Consider the following 14,444-nt stretch of genomic DNA (forward strand, 5'->3'; position numbering starts at 1 on the left):
CGTTCGGGAGCAGGCCGGGCGTTGTGCCGTCTATGCGGGCTGCCGGAGCGCATTCAGAATGTAGGAAACGGAGCGCGTGCCTAAATAATGTGGCCCTGGTCTGCGCCTTCGGTGCTGCGTACGACCTCGCGCTCCCCGCCAGCCCGGAGACGCCTGGGGAAAGTGTGCAGGCGGCGGCCGCCTCCCGGAGCGAGGGCTGGCCCCCGCGAGGCCGAGTCCGTGGCCTGATTGAAGTTGAGCGCGTTGCGAGTGGGTTTGGGAGGGCAGAGATGGCGCGTTGGTTTAGAGATCACCTCGGAGTCCAAACACCGCACCCACTCCTACAAATGGGCACCTCCTGTCCACCTGTGAACTCCGATTCCTCCAGCAAAAGAACAAAAGCATCCCGGCCGCGGAGGGCTTTCCGCGGGGACGCTCGCGGGGCGCGGGTGGCACCGGCCGACAGACCCTGCTCGGAACCAGAAGCCTCGAGGGGCAGCCGACTGTCTGTGGCGGTGTGGGTTTGGTAATGCCAGGTGGGGTGGCTGCCGACCAAGCCCCGGCCCCCGGGCCGGGAGGCACCCGGTGGGGCGGCGGAGCGCGGGCGCCTGCAGAGGTCACTCTTCCACGCGGAACGCGCGCCGGCCGCGCCCCGCCTCCGGGCCGCCCGCCGCCGCCTCGCACTTTCACTCGTCCGCGCTCCTGCGGCCGATCCCCCGCCCCTGCGCCGTCGGGACTCAGTATCCGAGCTCAAGTTTGCTCGGGAGACCTTCCCGTTAACCCCTGCGGCGTCCAGGTCGACGCCGGAATCTCTGCGTTCTGCTTGATCCGTGTGTATCCAGGAGGAGCGTGGAGGGGGAGAGAGTAGACGATGGAGATTGTAACCCAGGCTGTGAACGGGAAGACCTTCTGTCCGGTGCTGGGAGGAGCGGGGCTGACGGACACTTCCCCAGGACGGAGGATTAAGGTTCCTCCCGGGCCAGGCCACGAATTAGAGACCTGCTAGGGGCCTGCATTTCGGAGCAGGCCGCCTCCCCTCACTGCTCACCGTGTGATTGCTCCCGGATCTCCACGGTGAAACTTCCCTTAGCATTGTAACATAATGGCTGGCCTGCAGGCCTGGACGGCATGGCCCTGGACGAGGGTCTGCTTCGCAGAGTAGTGAATGCTAGCCTGAGAGACCAGAAAGATTTCTTCCTGGAGAATGAGACCAAAGAGCCTTTGCCAGGTTTGAGAATGAAGCAAAACAGAACAAAACAGAACCACACACTAAAAAGCCCTGGTGCCAGGGGGTGGCTTTACTTGGGGAAGTTGCATGTGTATTTCCAGGGGAAAGTTTCAGTCAGTACACACGATGTGACAGGAAGGTAATCAAATGCAGTGAAGTTTTTCCATCAGTTCATATGAACTGTGGAACAATTCGTTTATAGTGAAGCCACCGTCAGTAATTAGATTTGTTTCATTCGGAGGTCAGCTTTTTTAGCAGGTGGTCCACACGGGGAGCATGCAGCAGCTGTTTGAATACAAGGTCCAGAAATCCTCTGTAAACTCAGCATCTCCTTAACTACTTTAATCACATCGTCTGCTGCCCCCGTCCCCAAGAGTTTATGGAATAATCCGGAGGAGTTCTGTGCACTGAAACGCGAGCAGCCGCTCTGTTAGATCACTCATAGGTTTTGGTACAGTTGGGTCAGTTGTAGCCATTTGGATCAGTTAAGTTACGATTTTTTTTTTTTTTAAATCAGGAGAGAACAGCAAAGCCTAGCTTCCATTTCTAATTAACATTTTAGTAGAACAAATTTTTCCAAGCATCATATTTTGCCAAAATAAAATAGTTCACTCTTTCTTTAAAAAAAATTACTTCACTTTAGAGTGAGCAAATCTGTAGTGGTGTGATATTCTGGAAAGAATTAACACTGACTTCGATGAAAATGGCAGTCGCGCATGAATTTCTATATCTAGGGTTGCTGCTGCTTCCCTGGGCATCACATGCTAGTTAGTTATCAAAGCATTTTGCTTGCCCCATGTAATTTTTTCCCTACATAATACTGCGTTCCTGGTATTGATTGGCTTGATGCAAAAGAATGGCTGGATAATATCCAGATAACCTCCAATGCAGGGGCTTCCCCACAGTCAAGCTCTGAATAAATACAGACCTGTCAGAGATTGATAAAATAAACTACAATGGGTAGTGCTGTTTAAACAGTGCATTCAATAACATATATAAGCCAGCCTGCCTTCCATTGTGTCCGAAATTCTTATTTTTGTAAGTAAACAAATGCACATTCAGCACTGATTGAATAGCCCCTTGAACTATGCTCCGCAGTTTGCGTTTGGGTTAATCTTGTCGTTTTTAATATAGAGAGAAAAAAGCACAAAGCACCAGGGGTGGAATTGTTAGTGCTTTCGCATCCACATTCCTCACATTTTGTCAGGATGATAAACTGTAGGTAATAGACTGTCCTTGTTCCACAGGACAGCCGCGCCAGGCGGAGCACAAAGACGAGGCCAGAGCAACACCTCCCAACATGCTTGGTAGCCTTCTTTTCAGATGAGAATTTATTTGGGAATCATGTGTCTCAGGACAGCACTTCTTAACCTTCACAATTACGGCTTGAAGCCTCAGGAACTGGAGCTGGAGGTTAAGATGATTGGTTAAGCACTTGGTTCTAAATCTTTCACAAAGCGTAGCTGTTGACACTTGTCCTCCCGATGCAAAGAAATGCAAATGACTCCAGCATTCCTAAGCTTTTCTGACTCTAAGCTACAGTCTGAGGACAGGTGAATTAGCCATCGCCAGGAGACCACGTAAAAACTGCCTGTGGGAATAGCTCCTCCATACGGAGTCAGCTGAAGAGTGATTGGTGTATTTATATTAATTATCCTAAAACCTCTTGTCTGTACACTTACTGGGTAAATCCCTGGGTTGGTGGGCCGCGTGGTAATTGCCTCCAGACAGGCGTTGCAGTCGGAGCAACTGAACCCTTGCTGCTTTGTCTTCCCCTGTGCTACTTCGGGTGGCACCCAGGAACTTCAGCTTGGCACCCAACTTTGAACGATGCTTCAGAGCGCGTGCACCTGATGGGAGATGGTTTGAGATCCCAGCATGACTTCAGCCATGCGTCAAAGGAATGGGAGTGGCAGGGAACAGGAAAATGCAGACTGTAGACCCTAGTGTTTTTTTTTTTTTTTTAAGAAAAATGTCTTAGGAAAGATATTTCAACTCTTATGAAAACTCTGAAAATATTTAATTGGAAAATAGAAGTGCTGTTCAAAGAAAGACGATGATGATGGTGGTGGTGGCCCTCATCTCTGCCTGCCTTTGCTGCCAACATAAAGAACCTGTTTTTCAGGTCACCTATTTATACATCTACATAATTTGCTTATGAGCTCAGCCTTTGTGTAGCGGAGCAGAACCTTAGAGAGGAATGTTGGACTCTTTAAAATATTTTGATTAAAATATGCAGGACCCACAGAGCTATAGGGTTCAGGAATTAGCTCTTTCAGGAAAGAGCGCCCCCCTCTTCCCTAGAAGGGGGGAATTAGAATGGGGCTGGGGAAGGAATATAAGAAGAGCAAAGAAGGCAGGGTAGCGAATGGGACGGGTTCCGAACAGCTTGGAAAAACTCCTGTGGCTTCATTGTCTCTCTAAAGCCAAAGAATACAAAGACATAAGCAATTCAGCCCTTCTCCCGCGATGGAAAACGTAAACCGTTGACATGGCTCCCCTGTTTAACTTGTTTAATTCTCATTTTAAATTCAGCACTATACCAGCCGTGTGAACTCTGAAGATTTCTTTAGTAATCCATTTTGTAGTTCCGAATCAAAAACAAAGTGAAAGGGTCTGACACAATTTGCTTTTATTTTTAGGCAAATCAACCCTGGTCATAGTTAATAAGGGGATTACAACCCAGACGAGGTCTTTACAGATGTAATGTAAATCAACGGCAGAGCATAAAGAAACTGATCCCTTTTGATTGAAGTATGGTAAAAAGGCATAGAGAAACTAGCAGCAGTAATCTGATTGTATGGCAATAAAACCACCATTTTCTGTCTTTCAGATAAAAATAATGTGGTAAATCCATGCAGTTCATAAGATGTAAAGGCAGATAAAGGGGGAAGCCATGGCAACATATAGATTAGCTTGATGTTAGAAATGACACGTCTCTGAAAAGGGTGTCGAGGCGAAGGCGCTCGCTCCAGGCTGTTGGGTATTATGTGAGAACCACGCAGACTTGGAAACTGGGATTAGAAAGTCTGAAAGCTCCACTTGTGGTCTGGGAGGGTGAAAGCAGCGAAGAAAAGCTGCTCAGTTCTTGCTCATTGGTGGTGGATAATATGGCAAAGGTGGATTTCATTGGCTGCCTTTTCACAGATTGAGATTGGGGCTGATTAAAACTTCAGATCACTGCAGTTGTCAGGGCCTGGAAGATTTTTCCTTTTTAACTCCTGGCCTAACAGCGGCTGCCATTTCTGCAGGATTAACCGCCCTTCGCGATGCCTGCCTTAATCTATTTGGGCTTCAGGCAGGGACATGCTGGGAAGGAACAGAGACCAGAGGGGATAGGTAGCGCTGGGGTTATCTGAAAAGAAAACAGAGACCCTTTGATTTCAGCATCCTTCAGACCCTGCTGCATCACAAGAAGCAAAAGTAAACATTGCTCAGGGTCCCTCTCCCTCCGCCACAGAGATCTACTGTTTTGTCCTTCCCACCCTGGAAAAAATAGATAATAAAGTTTAAAGAAAAATAAAAGGGGGGGTGGAAAGTTAGCTTTGATTCAAATTAGTAGCTATCTCATATGCCAAAACCACTAAGCTCTATCTAGAAGATATTTTACCCTTACATGTGAGTCTTAGCCTTTGAGGTGGATGGGAAGGTTATAAAGATGTTAGTGCTGCCGAGCTCTAAAGTTGAAAACATCTCCAAGCTGTTGAGTCTTACTGCTCTCTGTCTTCAACAGCCCTGTAAATAAGCCGGAATCTAGTTTTTTGCTTTCCACACTTCCCATTCTAGTCATTAAACAAAGTCAGCCATTGAACCCATGATTGGCTTACACGCAGGGCGACATCCGCAATTGGGTCGAGCCTGAGAGGAAAGATGTGCGCTATTGCCTCCTTTTTGGCAAATTACAGAAAGGCCTTAGCGTTTCTTTAAGAGCCTGAACTCTTCAGACATGGAAAATAGCGAAGCCTGCAAACACCCCAAGTGTCTCTCTTGATGGAGTGGATCTTGGGTGTGTTTTTCAAAGGAGACTTCAATGCTGTTTTTGTCTTAACAACATGAGGGCTTTAGACTTCTGCTTCCATAAGTGAATGATGAAGATTCCCATTAAATCCTAAATATACTGTTTTAAACCCATTTCATTGATTGTGTTCCTAATTCTCAGCCGACTTGACCATCTGTTTTGGGCTTTAGATACATTGCATTTGCTGCCTGGTTTTCTCATTGCTATGAGAATTACTGGAGTCATTACTGTGTAGCTTTTATCGGCTAAAACATGTTGAAATTATTGCACAGGGACCTGCGGTATCCCGTGCCTGCTTGTTTCCCCTTCTTTTCTAATATAACTCAGTAACTTATATCAAAAGATCTATTTCATTTGTCCAGATTCATCAAAGAGAAGGGACATCTCCTAATTTACAAGCTGGTCACATCCTAGCACCTTGCATTCTGCATTTGACAATGATTGCTAATGGCCCATTCAACTAAAGTATTTGCTTGTTAACAGGGAACAGAACATGATAAATGTCCAGCAAGCTTGCGGGCCCCCTTCAGCTTTTCAGATGGAGACTGGTGCATATTTATGGCAGGCAAGTGACAAAAGAAGAAGCTGAATTGCCCTGGCCTCCAGCTTTCTATTAGGAACAGGGTTAAAGTGATTAAAGAAATGATGCAAGAAAGGCCTGCTATTTGTTTACTAACCCTCATCCAACATTTAGTTTTGCCTGCTACCTGCACGAGCGTATTTGAGAGGTATGATAGATAAGAAAACTAGTCAAAGAGTGGGGAATCGATTGTGAAATGTGTTTCCAGGCACACAAAATGCCAGGGCAGCCTGTTTCTGTGGTTCCAGCAGAGAATCAGCAGTGCCTCTAAACTATTAAAATATTATCCTTTTCATGTATAAATTCAAATATGTAATTCTAGTCCAAGGCACTTTGTGGCTGGTGAATGAGTGAGTGCATCCTTGCTGATTGCAAAACACAAAACAAAACTCCATTAAAACAAAACAGACTGTTTCTGCCCTTGATAATTCTCTATACAAAATATGAGGGAGAAATTGGCAGTCAAGAAGTATTAATAGTTTGCTCTGTGCATTCTCTGAGAGCATGGGTAGATTCTAACTCCTCAGCGAGGAGCACACGTTCAGAGCTCTGGTGGTTCTGTCACACGTGAAACAATCGTTTCCTCCCATGCTACAGATAGACTGTGTTTTCTGTAGGAAGTGATTAAAGAATGCAGTTTCTTTAAATTATGATTTACATTCAATTGCATCCAGTTTTAATTACAGTATGTGGCTCATATCTGTGTCATTCTTTCAGTACTTGCTAGTGAAGTCCCCACAGCCACTGAGGACTTAATTGGTGCCTTTCACGTACACCACTCCCAAGTCACTCAGGGTATGAGCAGTTGTGAGCGTTACTGGATTTTTGAAACCAGTAGGGTCAACGTGTTTGTGTTGTGGGGAAGTAGGTGATTACAGCAGCTGTGTGGGACACAGCTCCCTGATGTCTGCCTACTCTGATGTTTCCAGTCCACGCCCTCTGCAGGCACCTAACCCACATGCGTATCACAGGATTGCTGGCCTTCAAAGCACAGAGTGTCTTTCAGATTATCTCTTCCAGCCTCTCCTGTTAGTGCTGATGAAACTGAGGCACAATGTGGTTTTGTGACCTGAAAAAACTTCCAGATTCCAGTCCTTGCCCTTTCCTCTGGCCTCCTGAATTGGAACCGCCAGTGAGTGAGGGTTGCAGGGACGAGTCACGGTCAAGTCAAGTTCAAAAATCTGGCTAACTGAGGATGGAGTTAGAAAATGTCGTTTTTCACTTAACTGCCAGTACTATATTTGGATGCATTTTAGGTTAAGAACAAACAACTCCCATAGGCCTTGAATCCTTCCCCCTTTCTATGGGATAATGAGTCATCCTTATAATGGACTCTCAAGTAGAAGTTCCCTATTTCTCCTAGTTGTGTCTTTTTAAAAAAATTTTTTTTTATTTGAAAGGCAGAGCTACAGAGAGGCAGGGTCAGAGGGAGGGAGAGAGGTCTTCCATCCGCTGGTTCATTCCCCAAATGGCCTCAGTGGCCGGAGCTGTGGCGATCCAAAGCCAGGAGCCAGGAGCTTCTTCCAGGTCTCCCACGCGGGTGCAGGGGCCCAAGGACTTGGGCCGTAGTCTACTGCTTTACCAGGCCATAGCAGAGAGCTGGATCAGAAGTAGAACCATCTGGACTCAAACCAGCGCCCATAAGGGATGCCAGCACTGTGGGCGGCAGCTTTACCCGTGCCTGCTTGGCCACAGCGCTTGCCCCGTCTTTATGACATGGATGAAATGTAATTGCACGTCTTACTTCTGTGTTGGGAAGGCACATGGCAGGTAAGCAGCCTTCGAAAGGGCTGGTGGGACACCTGATGCCTATGCAAGTCTCCCCCAGCTGACCTACCTGAAAAGCCTGGGCAAACATTGCTTCATTTCAGTAGTCCGAGGGACACAACCCAGTCCATGTTGGCGGCTGCCTCTCCTCTACCATTAGAGATTTATCCTTCTGTTGAACTTTAGGGCACAGAATTGCCTGCTGGGCTTGTGCAGTTAGGAATTTCTGGGATTTCTGAAGTCCGTGGCAGGGATGGGGAATTTACATTTCTAACAGCTCCTAGGTAGTGCAGGTGCTGGAACAACACACTGTAAGATCATCCCACTTTTAAAAGCTGTTTTGGGACCTCTTGCCTTGCTGCTCCCTGTCCTTTTCTTGGTTTGGGAGCCAGGAATAAAGTATCTAGGCCACTAATGGTGGATCATTCACTCATTAATTCTATAATACTTACTGTTAGGCCTGATAGTAGGCTTTGATAATACATGGGATCTTCAAAGGGTTCATTGGAGATTGTATATTTTGAAAAAGCTGTGCATGGATTGCAAATATTTTTTGCTCCAAAACACTTAAGTTTGAATTTGGTTTTTCTGCACACTTTTTAAAGTACCCTTGTACAAAGCCCAACAATCACTATCTCCAGATAGTTGAACTCTAAGGCTAGTGGAGAGCAGAAACCCAAGCAGAACTTGGGTACCTTCCATACTCAGGAGCCTGGCCGGGGGGCTGTGGCCTGGTGTGCTGGGGAGCAGGGCAGGAGAGACTGGCACTCATCTTGAAGAGGCTCAGACGAGCATCCAGGGGAGGAGAAGGCTGAGTCTTGAAAGACAGGACATCTCTGAGCAAAGCACAGAAAATAACTGAAATAATGACTAGTGAGCCAGTCAAGCTGATACTGTTTCAGCTCAGGGCAGCATGTGTCCCTGAAGTTCCCACCTGTGAACAGACTCCTTTACTTCATCTATCTGGCAGACAGAACAAGTAGACCTGTGAGATCACTGACCTACTGAGTTCAGCCACTGTTTTAATGTGGGGATTATCAGTACCTATTACTTTTAAAGATGAGTGTGATAATGGATAGATTGAGTAATTCAGTTTAGCAAAGACAGTGGGGCAAGAGCTACTTTAGTTTAATCGGGAGCACATGCTTTGGAATTTGGTTGTGGGAGTCCAATCCCAGGTTAGCCTTTTGTTGGCTGTGCACCTTTGTGGTGGTATTACCTCTGTCTCTCCATTGTTCCATCTCTAATATAGGGGTGGTAATAAACAAAACTGAATAAAATAGCCATAGAATTGTGCTATTGCTTAAATGTACTTAACGAGTTTAGTTCTGTGTTTGACACAATGAACTAATAAATGTCAGATATTATTAATAAAAATTAACTGAGTATCTACTGCATACCTGGCTTTGGTTCAATTTGCCTTCCATGTCCAAAGGAAAAAAAAAATGAAAATACCCTGTTAATAAAGACATTAACATGACACTTTCACCTTTTCAACTCTGATGTTATGTTTTATGTCGTTTACCTGCTGAATTAATATTCACTGTTTCAAGGCTTTTTTTTTAATGTGCCAAATATTCACTATTTAAGTGCCTTTTTATTTCCTGTGTACTACAAAGTCAGACAGTCTCTCCTGTATGTACCCATTCAGCTATTTAACAATACACTGAGAGCTTGGAGTCCATTTTGAGTATTCTTATAAAGGGTACAGTGGAAGGAATACATGAATTCCACCTGTAGGGAATTTTTGCATTAATATTACATGATATTTCTTGTTTAGAAATCTGCTTACCTAGTGCACATCATTCATTCTAACAGCCATTGCGCATGACATTCACTAGGTACCAGCTGCCATTCTAACTGCTTGACAAATGCTCCTTGAAGTTTCATGGTAACCAGAAGGTCCTTTTATCTATCCCGTGATACCACTGAAGAGATGGAGGACAAACTGGTTAATGAACTTAACCCTATGTAGCTAATGAGTGGATCTGAACCCAGACATCTGGGTGCTGGATCCCTCTTCTTAATTCCATACTTCTCCTTTTTATGCTGCTGAGTAATGAAGTTATGATATAACTAAATTAAGCATGTGCTTGCTCAAATCACTACTGTGTACAAGGTGGATGAAGAGAAAGGTTTGGGTATAATTCTTCTCTTTGCCATGTTGATTTATAGTCACTTTTTTACAATGGGCATGAAATTCTAAGTGGATCTTTGAATCTTTGAAATAACAAGGTTATATCCAATGGAAGCAGAATAACGATCCGCCCATTTAGAAGACAGTTATTACAGCATGTAATATTCACAGATTTGCTGTATTATTCCTTTGACGGTTAATATTTTCCTTTTAAGAATTTAAATATTGGATTGTTTCTTGCTGGGAGAAAAAGAGGTCAGATTTTTGAGGAGACTTGCATTTGGTTAGATGCTGAGTATGTTGAGCTAAGGAGAGAGTATGACATCTTTTTCAGAGTCTAGTCACAATTAAATGCCATTTTATTTTGGATTTTGGGATCTGTGCCAGCTTCCAGCTTGTCAGAACTGAGAAGACTCAAATCAAGTCCAGGCCTATTTCTACAGCAAACTGGGATTCTGGCTCCTTGCCTGCGGATTCATTCAGTACAGCCCATCTGGCTTTTGATGTTCTGCAAGTTTGGAGCAGTTTGTGTAAGGAAGCCCGTCCCTGAGTACCGGTGGGCCTGGGGCTCTCTGACTGAGTGGCACCTCTTTGCATTCTCACCACACTCATCAGCTGCTCACCTGTAGAACATTCAGGCCAGAGTCCACAGCTGCCACCTCGTCATTCCTCTGAGAACACAGGGGCCCCACTGCATCCTTCTACTTGGTACTTGTCTTTAGTTCAGCTGTACCCCTGCTGGAATAACTTGGAGCATTCAACTACCGGGTATTTCAGGGTTCTGGTCAAAGTGATTCCAGGCTCTGTGTGGTGACCGAGCAGGAAATAAACATATTGCCCACAAGGTTACAATGGAATGTGGTTCACATTTTTATAAGATGCCTAGTGTTGGAGTGTTGGCTACCATAAGAAAACCATAAGAAAGCTGTTTTGTAGCCTACTTTGTCTCTGTCTCTCCCGTGTCTTCTCGGTCTGTGGCAAAGCCATAAGATGCGCAGGAATTTGTCTTCTGTCATTTGCCTATGTTAGACCTGGCACTGACCCTTCTCTGAGCCCAGCAAGGAGGAAGTGTCCAGGAGGCAGCCATTGGGGAAGCGGTTGCACCCAACCTCCTAAACTGTGTTGCCTTACAATGCTTACCTGGCGGGGAGAGGCCTTCTTACATCAAGGACTGAGATTTTATCTCTTCTCATACTTTACTTGCCAGTTTATTCATTCTTTCATTACACAAACAGCTAGTGAGCACCCCGTCTTCAGAGGGAGTCGGGGGCCCAGGGAGCAGAGGTCAGCAGCAGGAGAGCAGGCGTGGAGTCTACTGCCTGCAAGCTCTCAGTGTTCTTTTCCCCATCAGAGGGGAGCGGCTCCTTTTCATGAAATGTGAGTGAACTCTTGTTCTGAATGGGTAAAATTCTTTAAGATTGAAAAACACAGGAGTGTTGGTGGGAATGAAGGGCCCAGGGAGAGTTGATCTACAAGATGCACGCCCCCTGACTCTGGGTTGTGATGTAGCTGTGCACTAAAGGAGAGCTTCTTTGCATTTTTTCAGGTTTTTAAAATGCCACAGCATTCCCCAGGTGATTTACATATGCCTTTCATCTCTGATTTTCCCCACTTGCCTAAATGCACAAAACGCTTGTGTATAAAACAACAGAAAAGCAGCTAGCAGTGGCCTATGAGCTCCCTTCTCCATGAAAGCCATTTTTCTCTCTGGTGCCTCACCTATAAATAACATGGGTGCCACCTTCCTTTATAGACTCTTGCAAAAAGCATGGTTTGGAACAAGACTGTACAGGTGCGGACAGATTACTGTTGGGAAAGAAGCCGTCAGTGTCTCTCGTCTCCGGGGTTATGAAATCCTCATTTCCAGAGTGGAGCCGGCCTGATCACCAAACCAGCAGGACAGAGCTTAGCATTCGTGAGGGCACTCCCTGTCTTCGCTTTCCCACTGCATGTCCCAGCCTTGCTCTTCAAGCCCCCAAATTCCCCCTTGCCCAGCTTCAACACTGCTGAGAGGGCTTTTGTTGGGGGTGGGGGGATGAGGAAGTGTGATCGATGCTATACAAATGAAGATCTTTTATTTTGTGATAGGTTGTTGATAATGTTCTTAGTTTCACAGCAGAGATTTAACTAGTCTCTGTTAACCTGTAAAAAAGAACAGGAAACAGTGATATCTGTGCATCACTGAAGTCTGACTTGTAGATAATTAACGTGTAAGTAGAAGGTATGTTTTCATCCTCAGCTTGTTACAGGCATGCCCTTGTGTGAATGGAAGGTTTTTATGACAGCAAAAATCATCATGGATAAAAATGAAGTGAACACTTGTGTTATTTTCCTGGAAAAAAATGTGTAAACTACGAAATACTATCTTGGAGTGTTTTAAAATAAAATTTACTTTAGCGACTACCAATGTTTTGAGCATTATATCACAAATAAAAAACAAGATTAACATCAAAAGGAGTCAGTTTTCATTCAATTGTGCAGCACTGTAGGCTGTGAAATTTAATATTATTTTGACTGGTACAGTAATTGTAGAGTGACAGAGGAAAACGGATTAAGTTTAAATGAAAGTGTACACAACAGCACACACAGACTCTGTCAATGCAAGTTGAGGTCATTGGGCCAAGAATTGGGTCCTAGAGCTCTGTCATTGCAGATTAGAATTTGATAAATAAAACGTATTTTAAACTTTAGGTTAATTGCATTTTCCCCCCCACATGTGTGCACGCATAGATGAAGAGACACAATGGCCTCACCTTGAAGAGTTGCTAAACTGGTTTGTGCACCCATGGGTTCACCAGGCCTTTGAATTTCTGTGCTTCTCATCTTTCTTCTTCTTGAAAAGATTTTGCTTGTCATTGGTGTGAAGTTTGAGACCCACACCCCCACTCCCTGGCTTTTGGACTTAGAACACTATAATGGGCCCCAATTGTGTGGCTGGCTTTTAGGCCCCTCTGCTTGTCCTTGAATAAATGGGGTTCATGTTGCTGATGGTATTTGTTTTAGAAAAAGTGTGGAAAAAGGGGCACCTGTGAAAACAGGCAATTGTTCCAACACACCTATATATTCAAATTAAAGCAGGGAATGTCCATGTCGGCCTCCAATTACTGCCTTATTTCTTGGAGCAGCTAAAGCCACAGAGAAGATGGTAGTGCACTTGCTGCAAGTTTTATGGTAATTACTTGTTACTCTAAGCAGTGGTGTCTGGTAACCTAATTCTCTATGAACCTGACACCCTCTTGCTACACCCCAGGATTTCTCTGGTTTCAGAGTAAGACCTGTGTAGAAACTTGTTCTGATGTTAAAGTGCAAAAGGGGGCAGTAAAGTGCTATCCACAAAAAAGGAAAATAAATTTACCCATTATTTCTTATGGTAGCTATTGCTCCTGTCTTTCATGGGCCCTACGCTTATTTATTTATTCTTATTAAAACAAAACTCTTCTGTTTGGGGCATTTCAAGAGTACCTTATTAAGCTGTAGCAGCAGCCCATCCTTAAAATGGTAGCAATGTAGCACTGACTATTCTGCCTGTTTATGACATGTGCCATCAAATTCACATGATGCAAAGTCAGTCTTTGGGAGTATTTGTGCTCCCAAGTGCACAGAACACTGCAGGAAGGAACCTTGGTTTCTCTGTTAATGCTGTTCTGGCTCCATGTAGATGGGCAAGGTCAGAAGGGCACAGTGGAGCTATGGGTCAGGGGTTGGGCTTATCCAGGCCAGCACTCTGGTGGTGGTTGGGAAGACCCGGATTACAAGACTGCTTTTTTCAGAGTGCTTGTCCTCATGCAGAATCTCGGAGTATCCAGCTCTCACACTGACTTCTCTTCTTCCCTATGCCTGGGGGTGTTTAATTAAAATAAGAATAAGCATTTTCTAGAAAAAGTACATGTTTCCCAATACGTTATAAACTCAAATTGCTCTTAGAATACTGGTTTGGGAATTCTCATATGACTTTTGGTTTGCTAACTGCTAGGGAGAGTCTGCTGCAAAGGTGAAATAGAGGTTCCTTGAAATATTAGCTCTCAGATTTGTGTAGTTCAGAGGTGAAGCAAAAACACATTTATCCCTTTTTTTTTATTATTTGAGTAAATAACTTGCATGTCACTAGAGCTTTTGGGATACGCAGAAATTGATTTCTTAAATAGGCCACCAGTCGGACTGTGCTGATTTCATTTATTTGTTTCCTAAGGAATTGCATCAAGAAGTTTAAAAGTCTACAGTCCTGAACTACTTTAAATGCTTTTTTTGGTTAAAAAAAAGTTTATTTTTATTTATTTGAAAGACAGAGTTACAGAGAGAGGTAGAGACAGGTAGAGAGAGGGAGAGACAGAGGTATTCCCTCCAACTGGTTCACTCCCCAAATGATCACAACAACCAGAGCTGAGCTGATCAAAAGCCAGGAGCTTCTTCTAGGTCTCTCATGCAGGTGCAGGGGCCCAAGGACTTGGGCCATCTTCTGTTACTTTCCCAGGCCTTAGCAGAGAGCTGGATCAGAAGAGGAGCAGCCAGGACTCGAACCAGCACCCATATGGGATAGTGGCACTGCAGGCAGAGGATTAACCCACTATGCCACAGCTCCGGCCCCTAAATGCTTCTTTTTAAAGTCTGACTTATGAGAGCTACTTCAAGAAAATGGTACAGTTTTTTTCTAAAGCTATACATTTTTTAAAAAAAATTCCAGTCTGCTCACAAGCTTTGAATGCTTATTGCAGAGAATTTTGAAAGAAAGGTAAAA

At 44.7% G+C, this 14,444-nt stretch overlaps 1 protein-coding gene across 1 annotated transcript in view; it reads left to right on the forward strand.

Moving 5' to 3' along the window:
• The window catches only part of EFNB2 (ephrin B2), a 43,149-nt gene that overhangs the window by 778 nt on the left and 27,927 nt on the right, over positions 1-14,444 (forward strand). The gene's annotated exons all lie outside the window — the stretch shown is intronic.

Source organism: Lepus europaeus, chromosome 6 (assembly GCF_033115175.1).
Source record: "Lepus europaeus isolate LE1 chromosome 6, mLepTim1.pri, whole genome shotgun sequence".
Classification (NCBI taxonomy): Eukaryota; Metazoa; Chordata; class Mammalia; order Lagomorpha; family Leporidae; genus Lepus; species Lepus europaeus.